Source organism: Ambystoma mexicanum, chromosome 5p, assembly GCF_040938575.1.
Source record: "Ambystoma mexicanum isolate Mex_15411 chromosome 5p, UKY_AmexF1_1, whole genome shotgun sequence".
In the NCBI taxonomy this organism is placed as follows: Eukaryota; Metazoa; Chordata; class Amphibia; order Caudata; family Ambystomatidae; genus Ambystoma; species Ambystoma mexicanum.
The window spans coordinates 205,302,377-205,318,172 of NC_090930.1; the positions used below are offsets into that span (position 1 = coordinate 205,302,377).

The following is a 15,796-nucleotide window of genomic DNA, read 5'->3' on the forward strand; positions in this document are numbered from 1 at the left end:
TCAGGCACCACCAAATTGAGGATTCTAGACCACTCTTTCAGGGTTTTGAACAGGTGCTTCTGATTTTGCTACCCAAATTGCAAGCCGTTTGGGAATATCCATCTATATATTTCACTTTATCCCTTAACAGTCTTTCTGAAATTGACTTGAGTAGTTTTTAAATTTTTTTTTTTAAAACATTTTATTAGATATATAATAAACCTTACAAACCAAACTTGCAGTGGATACAATGACATTTCACGTATACACTATTCAACCATGTTCACTGCTCCCCTTTTCCCACCCCCCATTCCGAGCCTGCACCTGTTAAAGGGATGGTCTAGTAAAACTTTTTATTTAAAAAATAGATAGGCAACATAAAAAAAAAAATACTAGCATTCTCCGTTTTAAAACTTCCTATGTAAAATTTTGAGCTATTCAAGCTCAAAATTCGCAAAAGCAAGCACATGGGCGCATGGGCGCATCCATTTTGTGAAATGGAGGCCCTCCTGTGCTGGCTTTTGCTTTTGCGGCACTAATGAAGGAAAAGCCAGGCAGCTGTAGTAAACAAAGGCTACCGCTGGGTGGCTTTCCCTTCATTAGTGCTGTAGGCGGAGGACGGGGACCGGAGACCAGAGCAGGAAAGCTGCAGCTGAATCTCGGTAAGTGCTATTTTTTTTTTTTTTAATAAGCATTAAAAATAATACTAAAACCGCAGCTTTAAAAAGAACAAGTTACTTTCTTACCTGGTAACGTTCTTTCAATGGGATGGTCCGACGACGTATTCCATATCTATGACATGTAATCACCACAGCTGTGCTGCTTCGGAAACTTTTTTCGGCGACTGCGTCCTGCGTCGATGATGTCGATGCGCCGTCGTCGAGGGCCTCCTCCGACGTCTGACGTCATGCGATGTGATAAGTGGGACGCACGACGCCCGTAGCCTCAGTTGTAGTTTTTTCCCCAGAACGTGTGACACTAGTCAACTGCCAGTCAGACACAAAGCCTTGCGGAACGTAAGCTGCAATCGCAAAAGAAATTCTGCAGCGGGGAAGGCAGGGCGGGAGCGATATGGAATACGTCGTCGGACCATCCCATCGAAAGAACGTTACCAGGTGAGAAAGTAACTTGTTCTTCGAGGGGATTGGGTCCTCCGACGTATTCCATATCTATGACAGACTCCCAAAGCAGTACCAGAGCAAGGAGGAGGGAAAGAATTTAGAATCAAAATTTAGAATAGCCAATCAAACAGCAGAGCAAAGGACCGCCTTGCCAAAGGCCAGATCCTGTGCTCGGATGGAATCGAGGGAATAGTGACGTACAAATGTATGTACTGAAGCCCAGGTGGCTGCATCACAGATGTTGCGAATAGGAACACCCCTCTGCAGGGCAGTAGACGCAGCCATACCCCTGGTAGAATGGGCCCGCAAGCCAGCCGGTGGGTCCTTAGCCGCCAAGCGGTAGCACTCCGAGATGGCCAAAATAATCCAGCGAGACAAAGTCTGTTTCGTCACAGCTTGCCCCAAACGCTTTCCAGCGTAACCAATAAAGAGTTGATCGTCCACTCTGACCCGGGACATGCGTGAAACATAAAAGCTTAAAGCTCTCCTAGGATCAAGCCTATGGAGCCTCTCCTCTTCCTTACCAGGATGCGGGGGAGGATAGAATGCCGGAAGAACAACCTTCTGGGCCAAATGAAATTCCGTCACTACCTTCGGAAGAAAAGAAGGACGAACTCTAAGGACAACCCTGTCCTTGTGAAATACAGTGAAGGGTGGATTAACTGAAAGTGCCTGTAACTCACTCACTCTGCGAGCGGAAGTAACCGCAACTAAAAACACAGTTTTCAGAGTTAACAGCCTCAAAGGGCAAGAATGTAAAGGCTCAAACGGAGCACCCATTAGAAACTTAAGAACAAGGTTTAAATCCCAACCGGGCACCAGGAAAGGTGATGGAGGGAACACATTAGTGAGCCCTTTCAGAAACTGTGAAATTAAAGGGATTTTAAAGTAAGAACACTCTTCAGACGAGCGCTTAAAGATGGACAGCGCCGCCAGGTAACCTTTAATGGTACCCACTTGCAAGCCCCTGTGGGCCAGAGAAAGTAAAAAGGACAGAACCATGGGGATGTCACATGCAAAAGGATCCACATTCTGAACACTGCACCAGTCGCAGAACTTACGCCAACGGCAACGGTACAGAGACTTTGTTGCTGGCCTTCGGGCCGAAAGCAACACCTCCATCACGTCTTCAGGGAAGTCCCAATCCCTATACCTCAACCTTTCAGAAGCCAAGCGTGAAGGTTGAGGGATCTGACCTCTGGATGGAGAACCTGACCCCGCTCCCGTGAGAGCAGATCGTCTCTGTAGGGAAGACGACGCAGAGGGCAGATGGACAAGTCGAGAAGGTCCGGGTACCACGTCCTCCGAGCCCACGCCGGAGCAATGAGGATCATCCGGGAACCGAACTTCCGTAACCTCCGCAGCACTTGCGGGATGACGGGGACTGGAGGAAACGCATACAGCAGCGGGAATGACCACTCCACCACGAACGCGTCTCCTAAGGCTCCTTTTGGAGGAAATTCCCGCGAGCAAAACCTTTCGCACTTCCGGTTGACACTGGAGGCGAAGAGATCCACTTGAGGGGTCCCCCAAAGGGCGAAGATCTCCAGGAGAATCTCCTGAGCCAACTCCCACTCGTGAGAGATCGTGCTCTGCCTGCTCAGAGCGTCCGCCGTCACGTTTCCGAGATCGAAACTTCCTGCTGGATGGCCCAGAACTCGAGCTGCATCGCCTCCCTGCACAGAGGAAGTGACCCTGCCCCCCCCTTTTTGTTGAGGTAGTGCATGGCCACTGTGTTGTCCGTCAGGATCAGGACACTCTTTCCTCGCACAGTCGGCAGAAAAGCCTTCAGGGCTAGCCTGACGGCCCTCAGCTCCAACAGATTGATATGGAGTCTGGACTCCGACGGAGACCAACGACCGCTGACTGTCAGCCCGTTGGCATGAGCTCCCCAACCCGTGAGGGATGCATCCGTCACGATCGTCACCTCCGGCCAGGGAAGCCAAAATGGAGCCCCCTTCATCAAGTTGCCTTCGACGGCCCACCACGGAAGGTCCCGGGTGACCGAGGGCGGCACCTGAACCGGGTCCGACATCCTGCCGGAGGACTGCGACCATTGCGTCTTGAGCGCTCACTGCAAAGATCTCATCCGCAGGCGAGCCTCTGGCACCAGAAGAATGCAGGATGCCATGAGGCCGAGCAACCTCAAGAACTCGAACGCTGGGAGCGTCTGGGCATGCTGAAACTTGTGCACCATCTGCTGAATGTGAAGAGCCCTCACCTGGGGAGGAAAACACTGCCCCAGGGAAGTGTCGAGCACTGCTCCGATGTACTGGAGCCGCTGTGTTGGCGTCAAATGGGACTTCTTTAAATTGAGGGAGAAGCCCAGCCTGTGAAGGGAGTGGCAGGTGACGGACAGATGATCCAGGACTTGCTCGGGAGAGCTCCCCCTGATCAACCAATCGTCCAGGTAGGGGTAGACGTGAATCCCCCCTTGCCTGAGATGCGCTGCCACCACCACCATGAGCTTGGTGAAAACCCTCGGGGCGGAGGTCAATCCGAACGGCAGGACCCGAAACTGAAAGTGCGAGTCGCCAACCGCGAACCTCAGGTACTTCTTGTGCTTGGGATGGATCGGCACATGGAAGTAAGCATCCTTGAGGTCGAGTGACACCAACCAGTCCTGAAGCTGAAGGGCCTGGAGGACTTGAGAGAGAGTAACCATCTTGAACTTGTCCTTCCTGAGGAGTTTGTTCAAACCGCGCAAGTCCATGATGGGTCTCAATCCCCCGTCTTTCTTCGAAATCAAAAAATAAGGGGAATACCATCCCTTGTTCCTCTCCGCTACAGGCACCAGTTCTATGGCGCCTTTCTCCAGCAGGGCTTGAAGTTCCTGCGCAAGGAGCGGATCCGGACTCTGCAAAGAGAGGTTCCCCGGTGGATTGTCGCGAGGCCTGTGCCGAAAGGCAAGACAGTAGCCGTGGGTTATGATCTCCAGAACCCACACAGTAATGGCTTGCCACTCTACAAGATGCTGCGCCAGCCTTCCCCCAACCGGCGAACCATGGGACATGGCCTCATGACTGAATGGGAGCGGCTGCGGCGTTACCTGAGGGCAAAGAGGCAACTGCCCGAGCGGCCTTGGCACCACGGGTACCCTGTCGTCCACCTCTGGTACCCCTGCGTTGGCCTCTTTGACTGCCAGCTCCTCTCGCTTTACTGAAGGAGTAATAGCGAAAGGAACCACCCCTCCACTGCTGTCCCCTAGGACGAAAAGGCAGAGGTTGGCGAACTGCAGCGCCCAACGACTTCGTTGCAGCTTTTGAGGTCTGCAACCTCTCAAGGCTCTCGTCAGCCTTGCTGCCAAAAAGGTGTTCACCATCAAAGGGCATGTTGAGGAGCCGGGACTGCACATCAGGAGCAAACCCCGACTTCCGCAACCAGGCAAACCTGCGTATTACGGTGCTCGCCGCCATGGACCTACTGACGCATTCAGCTAAGTCCAAACCCGACTGAATGGACTCACACATGGCATCCTTACCATCCTGGACCATAGCAAGGAAACCATCCCGTTCGTCCCCTTCGGGAATATGTTCAGCCGCTAATGCAACACAGTTCCACAGAGTGTGTGTGAAACGAGACAAGGCACAAATGGAGTTGGCCGTCTGAAGCGCCATACCACCAGAAGAAAACACTTTCTTCCCCCAGCCATCAAAACGTTTGTCGTCCCTATCAGGAGGGATGGTAGGGTATGACGCCTGCTTTGCCGGGGCCGTGGCCGCCTGTACCACCAAACTCTCCGGAGTGGGGTGCCTGGTCAAGTAGCAGAGGTCGCTACTGGCTGGACGGTATTTTCGCAACAAGGATCTGCCCACCGCCGGGAGACTCTCTGGAGCAGTCCAAGCTGCCGCCATCCTTCTCTGTAAAGCCATATGGAACGGCAGTACCGGATCAGTTGGGGGACCAACATCAAGGATGTCCGTCAGATCATCCTGCACAAACTCCCCTGGGGGAGCAGACCATCCCAAGTACACAGAAACCCTAGCCATAAGGCGCCGGTACGAGGAATCGGCATGAGAGCCAGGCTCAGGCCTACAAAACTCCACCTCCGGAGAGGTGTCCAGTCCACTGGCATCATGCAGTGACTGTCTCAAATCGTCTAACTGACTATGGCCCGAGACAATTTCATCTGGAACCTGACTAGGAACCAGGCCATCAGAATCCTCATCCGCCTCTGAAATATAGTCCAGGTGGCGAAAAGAAGGCACCCGAGAGTGCTTGCTCTTAACCAGGGCCTTCCTAGGGGGTTCTCCCGTGCCATGGGGTACCTCCGACACGAAAGGCGTCGATGGCGTCGAGCGAATCGGCGCCGGCGTCGAGAGAACCGGCATCGGCGCCGACGTCAGATGCAGCGCCTCCAGCATCGGCGGCGTCGACACAGCCCTCGAAGCCGGAGCCCGAGCGTATCCCTCGACGACCTGAGCGTCGACGGCTTCGACGACTTCCTCGGAGCCGGAGCCTCGAGAAAGCCTGTCGACGCCCTCGACGCCTCAGACGTCAATGTCTTCCTCGAAGACCTCACAGGTGCATGCGGTCTCGAACGCGTCGAGGACCGGGACCTGGAACGGGTACGTTGAGAGCGAGTCTCCTTGTCCGAACGGGACCTCTCCCGTGACTCGTGCCGACCACTCTTGCGAGCGGTGTCTCTCGACCTCTCACGACCGACCCCACTCGGGGGCGCGGACGGCTTAGTACCCTGCGACTCAAGAATCGCCAGCATTTTCCAGCGTCGCATGGCTGGTGGGGTAAGCAACGTGCCGGGCAGAGTCCTCCGAAGAGGACCTGGAAGACGACCGGTGTCGGCGCTTCCGAGAATGCCTCGAAGAGGCTGAGGAGTGGCGAGACCGACTCCTAGAAGGAGACCCACGAGACTTCCGACGATGACGCGTAGAGTCACCCCTCGAATCATCCGTCGAAAGCCCCGCAGACTTCGACTTCCTGGGCTTGGACACCCGACCTACCGACAACTTCTTCTTACGTTCGCGTAAGGCTTTGGACGTGAGCGACTGGCAGTCGGATACAGTCATCCGTGTCGTGGGCCTCCCCGAGGCACCAAAGGCAGGCGTCGTGCGAGTCCGTCACTGACATCTTGGACCCACACTCCCCGCACTTCTTGAAACCCGGACGCGGGGTCGAAGACGAAGTAGAAGACATCTTCACACGAAGGATTTTCACAAAACGAACAGGTTCGAAGAACCGAGAAGAACAGAACTCCAAAGAGTCAAGGCGTTAACCGAGATTCACGGAGCAACACGTTCGCGGAAAAAACGGAACTGAGGCTACGGGCGTCGTGCGTCCTACTTATCACATCGGATGACGTCGGAGGAGGCCCTCGACGACGGCGCATCGACGTCATCGACGCAGGACGCAGAAAAAAGTTTCCGAAGCAGCACAGCTGTGGTGATTACATGTCATAGATATGGAATACGTCGGAGGACCCAATCCCCTCGAACGTTGTATTTATGTTTGCGGTCGCTTTTGAAGCGACCGCAAACATAAATACAACGTTATTGTGTTGGAAAACGCTGCGGTTTTTCTTTGCAAGTTTCTCAGGCTCCTCCGGCTCGGAGGAGCCTGAGAAACGTGGAAAGAAAAACCGCAGCGTTTTCCAACACAACCACGTTGTTTCTGCCTGAATCTGCTTTACCATTTGGGGCTCTCGGGCTCCCCGTGCCGTGTTCAGAAACAACGCGGCATTGCGGAAAACAACCGCGTTGTTTCTGCCTGAATCTGCTTTCCCATTTGGGGCTCTCGGGCTCCCCGGAGCCCGAGAGCCCCAAATGGTAAAGCAGATTCAGGCAGAAACAACGCAGCATTGCGGAAAACAACCGCGTTGTTTCTGACTGAATCTGCTTTCCCATTTGGGGCTCTCGGGCTCCCCACGGGGAGCCCGAGAGCCCCAAATGGGAAATCAGCTGCAGGTAGAAACACTACGTGGCATGTAAACATAACCGCGTTGTGTTTCTGCCTGCTGTGGCTTTCCCTTTGGGTCTCCGGTGCTCCCCTGGGAGCACCGGAGACCCAAAGTGATGGCCACAGCAGGCAGAAACACACGCGGTTGTGTTGGAATTTCTTTCCAGGTTTCTCAGGCTCCTCCGAACCGGAGGAGCCTGAGAAACTTGGAAAGAAAAACCGCAGCGTTTTCCAACACAATAACGTTGTATTTATGTTTGCGGTCGCTTCAAAAGCGACCGCAAACATAAATACGTTTTTAAAGCTGCGGTTTTATTTCTAAGTTTTCCGGGCTCCTCCAGCCCGGAAAACTTAGAAAAAAAAACGCAGCTAGTGCTTATTTAAAAAAAATAAATAAATAGCACTTACCGAGATTCAGCTGCAGCTTTCCTGCTCTGGTCTCCGGTCCCCGTCCTCCGCCTACAGCACTAATGAAGGGAAAGCCACCCAGCGGTAGCCTTTGTTTACTACAGCTGGCTGGCTTTTCCTTCATTAGTGCCGCAAAAGCAAAAGCCAGCACAGGAGGGCCTCCATTTCACAAAATGGATGCGCCCATGTGCTTGCTTTTGCAAATTTTGAGCTTGAATAGCTCAAAATTTTACATAGGAAGTTTTAAAACGGAGAATGCTAGTATTTTTTTTTATGTTGCCTATCTATTTTTTAAATAAAAATGTTCACTAGACCATCCCTTTAATGTTCAGTTCCTGCATCTTGTGGTGAGGTTTCCTCATCCATTATGTCCAAAGGATCTTGAATTGACCCAAATAATTCTGCTATGTGCAGTTTCCAGGCCATCAGAGTCTCAGTCCCCCCCCCCCGTGCTGCCAGCTTCCTGCCATATCATGGTTTCAGCCTCCGCCCATTTCTGCAGATCCTTCCACCACAACTCCAGTCGTGGTTTGTGGCATGCCTTCCACCCCATAGCAATTCTCCGCTTTGCAAGCGCATACACCAGGTCTTTCAATTTACGTACGTGCCTAAGTTTTCGCGGCCTAGGGAACCCTCCCAACATGCAGGCCCACACAGTGTCCACCACTAGCCTGATACCCTTAGCTTCGAGTTTGTGCGCAACCTCACCCCAAAAGCACTCAATAACTGGGCATGACCAGAACATATGCACCATTGCCACATTCTCCTTATCGCACTTAGGGCATGCCTGCCGTCCCATGTTCTTAAACTTGGCCATCTTTAGGGGTGTCAAGTACGCCCTATGCGTAATATACAATTGCATCTGTTGGAGTCTTGCATTTCTCGACACTTTCTTGTGGTACCCCTGAACTCGTTCCCACATCCCATCCTCCATCGAAGTACCCACTTCCTCCTCCCATTCCAGTCTCAATTGCACCAGCTCCTTTCCCACTCTAGACATCATCAACTCGTATATCTGAGATATTTTGTGTCCCCTCTGTGCTATATCATATATTGTATCCATGGGAACATCTGGTTCTTCCTCAAGCACAGCTCAGACCACGTTCTCTTAAGCACCCTCACCAGTCTATGGTACGTGATGTACTGACCAGTGTGCAACCCAGTTTCCGCCCCCAACACCTCAAAGTCTGTTATGGCCCCTTCTTGCCAGATATCACCCAATGTCACTATCCCAGCCGGCTCCCAGTAGTTTCTAATTGTCATCCTTAGTTGCTCATCTCTATCTGCCAGTGCAACTAACGGTACCTGAGGGAAGCACGGGCATGGGTTTCCCATCAGCTGACACGCCCTTCTCCACATCTTCCACCCTAGTACCAACATCCTGGGGCGCCCGTCCATTACAGCCTGGGGCAGCCACATTATCTCTCTCAGGTAAAATGGGACACAGTCCCGTTGGAACAACCTGGTTTCGGTGGTCGCATCCTCAGAGCGATTTAGCCACATATTGCAGCTGGCTCGCAACATAATAGACTTCATAATTAGGCAGTTTTATACCCCCCTTCTCGTAAGAAATCTGTACCTTCCAGAGAGCCATTCGATTCCGTGTACCTTGCCACAGTAAATCCCGACAAATACTAGCCGATCTGCTAAAAAACTTCTTAGGTATCAAATATGGGATATTCCCAAAGTAGTGCAGAAGCCTAGGCAAGACCACCATCTTCAACATTGCGCTACGTCCCATCATTGCCAGGGGCAATTTTACCCAGAACCGCATGCAGTTTTCTATTTTCGTGATAGCCACTTGACTTGAGTAGTTGTTATGTTCTGATCTTCTCTCTGTGGCAAGCAGGCTATTACAGAGTAGAATCTCAGACATCATGGAACCCATCTCAAGGCCACAGGAGAGTTCCACGAGGTACAGTTGATGGAGGCCTGCTGGAGTAAGGATGTGTGCTCTAGCACCTTGAAGCATATGTGTGCTAGATGGAATTATCAATCAAGTATCTCAGACCAAATAACCGGAAAGACTCAGAGGAGGTGGCAAAAAACTGCTTTAATCTCAACGAAGTAAAGCAGGGCGAATAAACACTCATCAAATTGATTAATGCAGGATCACAATGTATTTTCGATTATACTCAGTTTATAGAATGCTAGATGCGTCATTCTATGATGTCATCCTACGTGGCAAACCGTAAAACCCATCGAGGGGTGGGATTGGATTAAGGGAACATGTCTACATATAGAATGCACAAATAATAATTTCTCATTGGCGGCCCATTATCTGTAGGACACGCCCTTCTATACACGTGGTATAATTCACTTATCATAGCAGAAAACGTGGCAGAGGAATAATACTTTGCAACATTGTATGTAAAACTGCATGGCAGGCTTTTCTAATTGGTTGACAACCGAAATCTAACCTTGGACATTCGGCTTGCTAGAAGCACATACATACAAAAAAAAACAGGTGCTCGGAGAAACGTCACCTTTCCCCTTGTTTTCCCAGTTAGTCTACCCTCTTTCATCAGTAGGCCTTATGCCAGTGTCTTCTGTTTGAAGGCTAACCTTGCCAGTCTACACTGTCTCGGGACATTCGAAGGAGTGTAGGTACACCATTATCTTCGCTCCAGACTTAATGAATAGCCCTTGTTTGCAAGCTCTCCATAACGTGTTACAAGACCATGCATTTGTCCATTTCGACACCCCAGTAGCACAGTGGAACCGTTAGGTAGTTTTACAAAAGTCCACCTTAGGTAGGGCTTTAGAAGACTCACACTTGGGATATAGGGCTCCAACCCTTAGTTTAGGCCGGAACCACAGATCTATGTGATGACTGCGACCTACATAATTGCGACGGCCGAAAATGCAGACTTTCTTTTTTTAACCCCCCCCTTTACACCACATGCATATGCGGGGCTAGACCCCCCTGCACCACCCCCATATAACTATTATATCATATACCACACCACACATTTATTTATGTGGTGTAAAGGGGGGGGGGTCAAAAAATAAAAATCAGAATTTCAGCCGTCACAATTATGAGGACCACATTTTGGGCCATTACAGGAACCACACAAGTATGTTGGTAGAAGTGGCTAGTCAGGCTCATCTTAGAAGGGAGAAAGGGCTGCAGGTACTACAAAGAACTTAGTATATACATACGCCAAAGAAACACTGACGTACTAAAAGTTATATAAAAATAATGGTTTATTTTATATATACACACTTAGGTAAAGTTAAATGATAAGTACTATAACACACAATAAGTAACTTTAGGAAAACCAATGCTTTATTCACAGTAAGTAAACCATTATGTAATACTTTTTGGAATGGCAGTGTGCAATTCAAAGATAAGTAAAATACTTTTTGTAATAACGGGTTAGGTAAGATAAATGAAACAAAACCAACACAAGGTACGTAAATACTTGTCAATAATTTCACAGAGGCCTAACATTTCAGAGGTCCATCCCTAACTAGTTAGCATCTCAGAGTCAGTTTGGAGGGAAAAACAGGAATGGCACAGCAGTTCCAGAGCAAGTCTTCTGTATCAAGTAAATAACACCTTTGGTTGGAAGAAGTCTCCCCGTAGGTTCACAGGCGTTAGGCCTGGGTGGGCAAACTTAAAGAAAACATGAATCAGCACTCCAGCAACACAGGAGCAGCAAAGCAACTCTACCTAAGTTCTACCTTGAGTCTCACAGTACCTTAGGAGTGTAGAAGGAGTTGCAGGACGATGCCCTCATGATGCAGCAGCAGCTGACCGGATTGTTGATCAGGTAGACGAAAGAAGGCACCCTGGTGTGGATCTTGCAGCAGCAGGCGAGCGAAGAGGCTTCCAGCAAAGGATTCTTCTGATTTCTGTGATTTTGGTGCCTTTTGGGAAGCACCAGTGAAGAACGATTACCGCCCGGTCGATTCGTCTGGCTTTCTTTGTCTTGCACTTTGGTGAGGGGACTTCAAGGAGTGGAATCTTGCCTCTGGAGGTCCAGAAAGAGTCCACCAAAGTTTCTGGAGGATGCAATTTTCAGAAGAGGATGCACTTCACAGTGACCACTGGTCCCAGGGTATTGGTGGTTAGCAGCCCATGAAGGTCACAGCTTGTGGTGGGCTGGCTCATTGGTTTCATGTCATTTCATCGTGGGATGTTTTTTCGCAGGGTTTTTTACTGCTGATTTTATTTCAAAAAAACTCAATCAGATTTTTTCTTTTTGGGGGAGTTACCCCCCAAACCCCCCTGTCACCTTTCATTTTTTTAATATTCCCGTACACCCACACCCAATTTATATAATTTTTTTAACCCCCCCAAAATAATTCGATGAGTTTAAAAAAAAAAAAAAATCTGCGGTGAAAAACCCTGCGCAAAAACATCCCGCGATGAAAGGACGTCGTACCCGCTCGTTAATGTAGGTCGTCTCAAGACTGATTGGTCCCACCAGTCTAAAGGGGATAGTAGTCCTCTTTGGAGTTCTCCTGATGCTTCGAAAAAGGGGGTCAGACAGTAGCGGTTAATCAGAGGGCTTCTCCGGTCATGTGGAAGTGGCTGCGGACATCTTCTGCTCACCTTCCTCATCAATTCCACTGTTCCAGGGGTCAGCTTGTCTTCAGCCTCAGGTTCCATGCCTTTCATGCAGGAACCCCTTTCAAGTGGGGGCGCAGCCAAACTGCACCCATGCACCATTCAAACTCTGAGTGAAGACTGTCCTTTCAGGACAGCCAGCGCCCCCAATTGGAACTTGTTTCAGGCAGGCACACCAGAAGACAAAGAACAGCAGAGTTTCAGACTTCTCTCCTGTTTCCTGTCCTCACTGACATGCTGGAGCTTTGGGGGCTCCACCAAGGCTTCTTGCCGAAGACAAAACTCAAACCAGGACCTCCCGCACCCAGCACGACAGAAGAAGGACCAAGAAGGGACAAGCAAAAGAGAAAAGGCGAACAAAGAATACAGCCACCATTTTGGGTCAATGGGGACCCTTCTGTGCATTACCACTTCTGCGAGTACAGCCTGGGAGTAAGAATTGCACAAAAGTAGGTAGGATCGAATCACTGCCACCAGCCACTCAGATTTGCCTGTCACTGCAACCAAGAAAATACAGGAGCAGTGAGAAAGAGATACTGTGTAACCCCTAAGAACTCCACATAAGGTACAGTGTGCTGATCTCACAATATTATAAAAGTTAGGAAGGATAATACATATCCCCCTGTCCTTGGGAACATAGGTTCTAACAAGGAAAATAACAGTAAATAACGGAAATCCAAGGGGCTCCCAGCCACAATGCACAGAGAGTGCTGTGTGTAGCAAAATTCAACGACAGATGCCATAGAACTTGGAGGGAAGCATTTCTCCAAGAGAGAGTTTAAAAAAGAAATGCAAAGTATCCCAAAAGATAGGGTAAAAGAATGAGTGAGTGTGGAAAAAGGTTCCAACTCACTCAGGGGAACAGACCAAAAATCCATAAATCCAGCAAAAAGTGCTGGGGAACTCGCATGTGGAGGAGATTATGCAACAAAGATGAAAATACACCCTAAGAGGAACCCTGCTCTGGGGCCTCGCCAAAGGGAGCCTCACAGAGGCACATCCAGCCCGGCCTCCATCTTGGCTCCTCCTTTGCATTTATGTGATCCTTTAGCATAGCAAGGCGCTAAGCAGTTTGACCATATCATACATGCATGCATGCTTACATATGAAGCTTAACTGGATTAAGCAGTCCAGTTCATTCATCGCTTTGCAAACGTATAGCCATTAGGAGTAGGCTGTGGAACCAGGTGCACTACATTTTCTATTTAACAAGATATATAGCAGTCCGGTTGGGAGCTACGAAGAAGCACCTTGTGATGTTCAGTCATTGAGCCGGGACATTCAGGGCATGGTATATAGATAAATCCTCTCAGGGCCCTTACTGATAATGCGGCTTGGAGATTCTACTGATAAATAAGCTGAAAACATAGGGGTGGTACCAACCAATATTGTTCACCATTATCCTGAGGAGAATGGGAGGTACATTGTACCCAGAAGCCAGAGCCTGGGTGATTTGTCTGACAGTGGGAACTTTTGGGAAGAGGGGAACCCTATAAATAGGCGTTCAGCCCACATACACAGGCTCCAGGGTTGAGGTTATGGGCTCTGGGCCGCACCTATATATCATGGTTACATGTATTCTTTGAAATGCATTTTTAGGTTGATGTTCAGTTTGCTAGACTGAATAGTCTGCACTTCTGGTCCTGTGGCATTGTGCTTTGGTTCAGATATTTTGGATGGACAAGAAGATTCATTGAATTATGCATCTTGGTATGCTTGAGAAGTAGTAGAAATGGTTTGAGAGCCTTTGGAAGTGTTATATCTTTCATCGTGGGGAGGGCTTTAGTATTCAGAAGTGAATTGATGATACCAGACAGATTTAATTAAAGGAGAAGTAACTTGAGGCTCATCTCATGTACAGATTTGAGCAGGTTGTTGTAATGTTGATATTGACAAAGTGTATGGAACGTATGGTGATTTAGTGAGAACTCATTGAGGGAGACTGAAAAGATATTTGTAAATAAAATGCTTATTTTTTCATACATTGATATTGGTTGTTCTGGTCTCTGGTACATTACTGGCACATTGAGTGTTATGGGGATAGCACATCCAAAGCATTGCGCTGTTTTGTCCTTTTTGCCTCTTTACATGACTCGGTCTCCCTCACTGTGCATTAGTATAGGTCAAAAGGATTGATGGGAAACGGTTGCTGCAACCCGTGAGTAAAATGTCAGGTTTATTTATTTATTATGCATTTGTAAGGCGCTTCTACATCAAGAAATTGTGTTTCAAAGCGCCCAAAGTTCTGAGGTTTGTAATGCTGTAATGCTATACATACTGTAAGGGAAGAGGGAAACCATACCTTGATGCCCACAAAGCTAAATAAATTATTGTACTAAGAGCACAGATCAGCTCTGGACTGGACTGGCGGAGAAGCCCATTTTACAGATAGTCCAGTGACTGATTGCTCCTCCCATTGGTGATAGAAAAACGCTAGCCTTCCTATCTGTGCAGAGATAGCTTGGGGCAGAGTGTTTAACCAGCCGGGGGATCGTTAATACACTATGCGACAGTGGCATGCTGTGACCTGCTTTCCCAGAATGCAAATGAATTCATTGAGAACCCTAAATGAGCACATGGTTTTACCTTTTAGGGCAGCTACCAGGGGATGAGTGGGGATATTGTGAAACAATTGTGGGAAACCTTTAGGAGGGGAAGCCTCTGTTAGGCAGAAACCTGTGCAGTTCCCTCTGGAACCACTGCAAAAGATTTAAGACTACAGGTGGTTGGCAGTAAACCCAATTGGTAGCAGTCTGTACCACCCAGATTTACCTGGTAGCTGTGGCTGAGCAGTCAGACTTCTCTCAAGAAGAGTTAGGCAGTATACAGAGTATTCACAATAGGTCAAACGAACACAGTAGAACAAGCAAACACTGACCAGAGCTTGGTGAAAAAGAGATATAATTATTTATTTAAAAACACATCTAGTAAAACACACTGGCACTAGTATCAAGCTATTCAAAAACACGGTCACTAAAAGATATAGACTCCCTTCAACTATTAGTTAGACAAGTCTTAAGTAAAGCAACACTTTTTTCAGACAGCGGTGAGCGCCTAACGAAGATGGCACTCTAATCAATCGGGTTAAAAGGGAGAGAAAGGCAGAGCAAAGATAGAAACAGATCCCAACACTTTCGGACGAACACAGTAGGAGAGAAAGGCAGGTTAAAACCGTAAAGTCAAAGTTAACAAGGCCGGACCCGCTTTAAGAGGCTCCGGTCGAGATGTGTCCAAGGTCACACGGTTCAAAGTGCCCAAAAGTCTCGCAATAGGTTCAGAAAGAGTTGGACCAAAAAGAAAGGGACCAGTTAGATGGTCAAGGCGGCCAGCCCAGTCCAGAAGGTTAAGGGATTATTGTTACCTTGTAGCAATCTTTAGAAAGGGAGGCCTGGCGGAGACGGTACCTTAAAATGGTGAGAACGCTCCAGCGGGGGTAGTTGTTCCTGGCAGCGAGTGCAAGTCTGTGCTTCGTCCGGAGGAAGAGAGGATCTCGTCGGGGAGGAAAGCAGGAGTCCGTTGCACTGCCAGGGAAGAAACTAGCTGCGGAGTTCTCAATTAAAAGGAGCGGTCCTTTTATTCGCAGTCCAGTGGTAAGTGGCTATCCGGTTGCCGGGGTGCTTTACACGGGCAATTCGACCACAAGACGTCCGGGGATGCGAGCAAAGAAGGTAAACTGGTTGTGTCCACCAGTCAGGGGAAGAAGACTCTCCAGCAGGGAGATCTCCTCTGTCGTTGGTAAGTGGTGAGTCGATTCAGGAGGACTCCACCGGTGGTGTCGTCGTAGCAGGTCGGCTCAGCT

General features: G+C 49.2%; 1 protein-coding gene across 1 annotated transcript in view; it reads right to left on the reverse strand.

Annotated features, from left to right (window-relative positions):
- ATG4A (autophagy related 4A cysteine peptidase) overlaps window positions 1–15,796 on the reverse strand; it is a 551,858-nt gene that overhangs the window by 407,815 nt on the left and 128,247 nt on the right. The window lies entirely within an intron of this gene.